The sequence below is a fragment of the Schistocerca gregaria genome, unplaced genomic scaffold, assembly GCF_023897955.1.
Source record: "Schistocerca gregaria isolate iqSchGreg1 unplaced genomic scaffold, iqSchGreg1.2 ptg000378l, whole genome shotgun sequence".
Lineage (NCBI taxonomy): Eukaryota > Metazoa > Arthropoda > Insecta > Orthoptera > Acrididae > Schistocerca > Schistocerca gregaria.
Window position 1 is genome coordinate 14,362,115 of NW_026061824.1, and position 7,037 is coordinate 14,369,151.

A 7,037-nucleotide genomic window follows, 5' to 3' on the forward strand; every position below is an offset into this window, starting at 1 on the left:
TCCAAGTCACCAAAGCCAGCTAAAAAGTCAATAATCGATACCAAAACTTGAATTGGATTACTTCTTACTGGCTATTACATCAACTTAGATGCTTCATCTGTGTTCTACTATGGTGATTTTAGTGTCTCCGCATACCGCAGCACGCGACATAGCTTTGCAGACGATAGGTACAAGCGTTTCAGAGAGAAGAGCGGCCAATGTGACAATCTGGCTTTAAGTCGATTCGATAACAAATGACGAAAACGGACGGATTTCTAAGGTTTTTACTACATATGAACACTTTTCACGTTCTCCCGTGCAACTCGGCTGCTAGTCCTCCTTTCATGCAGAATGTTAAGGTCCTAGCTCATGTCCAAGGCACCAAAGCCAGCTAAAAAGTCAATAATTGATAACTAAAACTTGAATTTTACTACTTCTTACTGGGTATTACATCAACTTAGAAGCTTAATCTGTGTTTTACTATGGTGCTTTTAGTGTCTCCGCATACCGCAGCACGCGACATAGCTTTGCAGACGATAAGTACAACCGTTTCAGAGAGAAGAGCGGCCAATGTGTCGATCTGGCTTTAAGTCGATTCGATAACAAATGACGAAAACGGACGGATTTCTCAGGTTTTTACTACATATGATCACTTTTCACATTCTCCCGTGGAACTCGGCTGCTAGTCCTTCTTTCATGCAGAATCTTAAGGTCCTAGCACATGTCCAAGGCACCAAAGCCAGCTAAAAAGTCAATAATCGATACCTAAAACTCGAATTGTACTACTTCTTACATGATATTACATCAACTTAGAAGCTTCATCTGTGTTCTACTGAGGTGATTTTAGTGTCTCCGCATACCGCAGCACGTGACATAGCTTTGCAGACGATAAGTACAACCGTTTCAGAGAAAAGAGCGGCCAATTTGACGATCTGGCTTTAAGTCGATTCGATAACAAATGACGAAAACGGACCGATTTCTCAGGTTTTTACTACATATGAACACTTATCACATTCTCCCATGCAACTCGGCTGCTAGTCCTCCTTTCATGCAGAGTCTTAAGGTCCTAGCCCATGTCCAAGGCACGAAAGCCAGCTAAAAAGTCAATAATCGATACCTAAAACATGAATTGTACTACTTCTTACTGGCTATTAGATCAACTTAGAATTTTCATCTGTGTTCTACTATGGTGCTTTTAGTGTCTCTGCATACCGCAGCACGCGACATAGCTGTGCAGACGATAAGTACTAGCGTTTCAGAGAGAAGAGCGGCCAATGTGACGATCTGGCTTTAAGTCGATTCGATAACAAATGACGAAAACAGACGGATTTCTCAGGTTTTTTTTTTTTTTTTTTTTTTAGATATGAACACTTTTCACATTCTCCCGTGCAACTCGGCTGCTAGTCCTCCTTTCATGCAGAATCTTAAGGTCCTAGCTCATGTCCAAGTCACCAAAGCCAGCTAAAAAGTCAATAAAGGATACCTAAAACTTGAATTGGACTACTTCTTACTGGCTATTACATCAACTTAGATGCTTCATCTGTGTTCTACTATGGTGATTTCAGTGTCTCCGCATACCGCAGCACGCGACATAGCTTTGCAGACGAGAAGTACAACCGTTTCAGAAAGAAGAGCGGCCAATGTGACGATCTGGCTTTAAGTCGATTCGATAACAAATGACGAAAACGGACGGATTTCTCAGGTTTTTACTACATATGAACACTTTTCACATTCTCCCGTGCAACTCGGCTGCTAGTCCTCCTTCATGCAAAGTCTTAAGTTACTAGCTCGTGTCCAAGGCACCAAAGAAGGTTAAAAAGTCAATAACAGATACCTAAAACTTGAATTTTACTACTTCTTACTGGCTATTACATCAACTTAGAAGCTTCATCTGTGTTCTACTATTGTGCTTTTAGTGTATCCGCATACCGCAGCACGCGACATAGCTTTGCAGACGATAAGTACAACCGTTTCAGTGAGAAGAGCGGCCAATGTGACGATCTGGCTTTAAGTCGATTCGATAACAAATGACGAAAACGGACGGATGTCTCAGGTTTTTACTGCATATGAACACTTTTCACATTCTCCCATGCAACTCGGCTGCTAGTCCTCCTTTCATGCAGAATCGTAAGGTCCTAGCTCATGTCCAAGTCACCAAAGCCAGCTAAAAAGTCAATAATCGATAGCTAAAACTTGAATTGGATTACTTCTTACTGGCTATTACATCAACGTAGATGTTTCAACTGTGTTCTACTATGGTGATTTTAGTGTCTCCGCATACCGCAGCACGCGACATAGCTTTGCAGACGATAAGTACAACCGTTTCAGAGAGAAGAGCGGCCAATGTGACGATCTGGCTTTAAGTCGATTCGATAACAAATGACGGAAACGGACGGATTTCTCAGGTTTTTACTACATATGAACACTTTTCACATTCTCCCGTGCAACTCGGCTGCTCGTCCGCCTTTCATGTAGAATCTTAAGGTCCTAGCTCATGTCCAAGGCACCAAAGCCAGCTAAAAAGTGAATAATCGATACCTAAAACTTGAATTCAACTACTTCTTACTGGCTATTACATCAACTTAGAAGCTTGATCTGTGTTCTACTATGGTGATTTTAGTGTCTCCGCATACCGCAGCACGCGACATAGCTTTGCAGACGATAAGTACAACCGTTTCAGATAGAAGAGCGGCCAATGTGACGATCTGGCTTTAAGTCGATTCGATAACAAATGACGAAAACGGACGGATTTCTCAGGTTTTTACTACATATGAACACTTTTCACATTCTCCCGTGCAACTCGGCTGCTAGTCGTCCTTTAATGCAGAATGTTAAGGTCCTAGCTCATGTCCAAGTCACCAAAGCCAGCTAAAAAGTCAATAATCGATACCTAAAACTTGAATTGGACTACTTCTTACTGGCTATTACATCAACTTAGATGCTTCATCTGTGTTCTACTATGGTGATTTTAGTGTCTCCGCATACCGCAGCACGCGACATAGCTTTGCAGACGAGAAGTACAACCGTTTCAGAGAGAAGAGCGGCCAATGTGACGATCTGGCTTTAAGTCGATTCGATAACAAATGACGGAAACGGACGGATTTCTCAGGTTTTTACTACATATGAACACTTTTCACATTCTCCCGTGCAACTCGGCTGCTCGTCCTCCTTTCATGCAGAGTCTTAAGGTCCTAGCTCATGTCCAACGCACCAAAGCCAGCTAAAAGGTCCATATTCAATACCTAAAACTTGAATTGTACTACTTCTTACTGGCTATTACATCAACTTAGATGCTTCATCTGTGTTCTACTATGGTGATTTTAGTGTCTCCGCATACCGCAGCACGCGACATAGGTTTGCAGATGATAAGTACAAGCGTTTCAGAGAGAAGAGCGGCCAATGTGACGATCTGGCTTTAAGTCGATTCGATAACAAATGACGAAAACGGACGGATTTCTCAGGTTTTTACTACATATGAACACATTTCACATTCTCCCGTGTATCTCGGCTGCTAGCCCTCCTTTCATGCAGAATCTTAAGGTCCTAGCTCATGTCCAAGGCACCAAAGCCAGCTAAAAAGTCAATAATCGATACCTAAAACTTGAATTCTACAACTTCTTACTGGCTATTACATAAACTTAGAAGCTTCATCTGTGTTCTACTATGGTGCTATTACTCTCTCCACATACCGCAGCACGCGACATAGCTTTGCAGACGATAAGTACAACCGTTTCAGTGAGAAGAGCGGCCAATTTGACGATCTGGCTTTAAGTCGATTCGATAACTAACGACGAAAACGGACGGATTTCTAAGGTTTTTATTACATATGAACAGTTTACACGTTCTCCCGTGTAACTCGGCTGCTAGTCCTCCTTTCATGCAGAATGTTAAGGTCCTAGCTCATGTTCAAGGCACCAAAGCCAGCTAAAAAGTCAATAATCGATACCTAAAATTTGAATTGTACTACTTCTTACTGGCTATTACATCAACTTAGAAGCTTCATCTGTGTTCTACTATGGTGATTTTAGTGTCTCCGCATACCGCAGTACGCGACATAGTTTTGCAGACGATAAGTACAAGCGTTTCAGAGAGAAGAGCGGCCAATGTGACGATCTGGCTTTAAGTCGATTCGATAGCAAATGACGAAAACGGACGGATTTCTTAGGTTTTTACTACATATGAACACTTTTCACATTCTCCCATTCAACTCGGCTGCTAGTCCTCCTTTCATGCAGAATCGTAAGGTCCTAGCTCATGTCCAAGGCACCAAAGCCAGCTAAAAAGTCAATAATCGATACCTAAAACTTGAATTGTACTACTTCTTACTGGCTATTACATCAACTTAGAAGCTTCATCTGTGTTCTACTATGGTGCTTTTAGTGTCTCCACATACCGCAGCACGCGACATAGCTTTGCAGACGATAAGTACAACCGTTTCAGAGAGAAGAGCGGCCAATGTGACGATCTGGCTTTAAGTCGATTCAATAACAAATGACGAAAACGGACGGATTTTTAAGGTTTTTATTACATATGAACACTTTTAACATTCTTCCGTGCAACTCGGCTGCTAGTCCTCCTTTCATGCAGAATCGTAAGGTCCTAGCTCATGTCCAAGGCACCAAACCCAGCTAAAAAGTCAATAATCGTTACCTAAAACTTGAATTGTACTACTTCTTACTGGCTATTACATCAACTTAGATGCTTCATCTGTGTTCTACTATGGTGATTTTAGTGTCTCCGCATACCGCAGCACGCGACATAGCTTTGCAGACGATAAGTACAAGCGTTTCAGAGAGAAGAGCGGCCAATGTGACGATCTGGCTTTAAGTCGATTCGATAACAAATGACGAAAACGGACGGATTTCTCAGGTTTTTACTACATATGAACACATTTCACATTCTCCCGTGCAACTCGGCTGCTAGTCCTCCTTTCATGCAAAATCTTAAGGTCCTAGCTCATGTCCAAGGCACCAAAGCCAGCTAAAAAGTCAATAATCGATACCTAAAACTTGAATTCTACTACTTCTTACTGGCTATTACATCAACTTAGAAGCTTCATCTGTGTTCTACTATGGTGCTTTTACTCTCTCCACATACCGCAGCACGCGACATAGCTTTGCAGACGATAAGTACAACCGTTTCAGTGAGAAGAGCGGCCAATGTGACGATCTGGCTTTAAGTCGATTCGATAACATATGACGAAAACGGACGGATTTCTAAGGTTTTTAATACATATGAACAGTTTTCACATTCTCCCGTGTAACTCGGCTGCTAGTCCTCCTTTCATGCAGAATCGTAAGGTCCTAGCTCATGTTCAAGGCACCAAAGCCAGCTAAAAAGTCAATAATCGATACCTAAAACTTGAATTGTACTACTTCTTACTGGCTATTACATCAACTTAGAAGCTTCAAGTGTGTTCTACTATGGTGCTTTTCCTGTTTCCGCCTACAGCTACACGCGACATAGCTTTGCAGACGATAAGTACAACCGTTTCAGAGAGAAGAGCGGCCAATGTAACGATCTGGCTTTAAGTCGATTCGATAACAAATGACGAAAACGGACGGATGTCTCAGGTTTTTACTGCATATGAACACTTTTCACATTCTCCCGTGCAACCCGGCTGCTAGTCCTCCTTTCATGCAGAATCTTAAGGTCCTGGCTCATGTCCAATGCACCAAAGCCAGCTAAAAAGTCAATAATCGATACCTAAAACTTGAATTGGATTACTTCTTACTGGCTATTACATCAACTTAGATGCTTCATCTGTGTTCTATTATGGTGATTTTAGTGTCTCAGCATACCGCAGCACGTCGACATAGCTTTGCAGACGATAAGTGCAACCGTTTTAGAGAGAAGATCAGCCAATGTGACGATCTGGCTTTAAGTCGATTCGATAACAATTGACGAAAACGGACGGATTTCTCAGGTTTTTACTACATATGAACACTTTTCACATTCTCCCATGCAACTCGGCTGCTAGTCCTCCTTTAATGTAGAATCTTAAGGTCCTACCTCATGTCCAAGGCACCAAAGCCAGCTAAAAAGTCAATAATCGATACCTAAAACTTGAATTGGATTACTTCTTACTGGCTATTACATCAACGTAGATGCTTCATCTGTGTTCTACTATGGTGCTTTTCCTGTTTCCGCCTACGGCAACACGCGACATACCTTTGAAGACGATAAGGGCAACCGTTTCAGAGAGAAGAGCGGCCAATGTGACGATCTGGCTTTAAGTCGATTCGATAACAAATGACGAAAACGGACGGATTTCTCAGGTTTTAACTACATATGAACACTTTTCACATTCTCCCGTGCAACTCGGCTGCTAGTCCTCTTTTAATGCAGAATCTTAAGGTCCTAGCTCATGTCCAAGGCACCAAAGCCAGCTAGAAAATCAATAATCGATACCTAAATCTAGAATTGGACTACTTCTTACTGGCTATTACATCAACGTAGATGCTTCATCTGTGTTCTACTACGGTGCTTTTCCTGTTTCCGCCTACGGCAACACGCGACATACCTTTGAAGACGATAAGTACAACCGTTTCAGAGAGAAGAGCGGCCAATGTGACGATCTGGCTTTAAGTCGATTCGATAACAAATGACGGAAACGGACGGATTTCTCAGGTTTTAACTACATATGAACACTTTTCACATTCTCCCGTGCAACTCGGCTGCTAGTCCTCTTTTAATGCAGAATCTTAAGGTCCTAGCTCATGTCCAAGGCACCAAAGCCAGCTAAAAAGTCAATAATCGATACCTAAATCTTGAATTGGTCTACTTCTTACTGGCTATTACATCAACGTAGATGCTTCATCTGTGTTCTACTATGGTGCTTTTCCTGTTTCCGCCTACGGCAACACGCGACATACCTTAGAAGACGATAAGTACAACCGTTTCAGAGAGAAGAGCGGCCAATGTGACGATCTGGCTTTAAGTCGATTCGATAACAAATGACGAAAACGGACGGATTTCTCAGGTTTTAACTACATATGAACACTTTTCACATTCTCCCGTGCAACTCGGCTGCTAGTCCTCCTTTCATGCAGAAACTT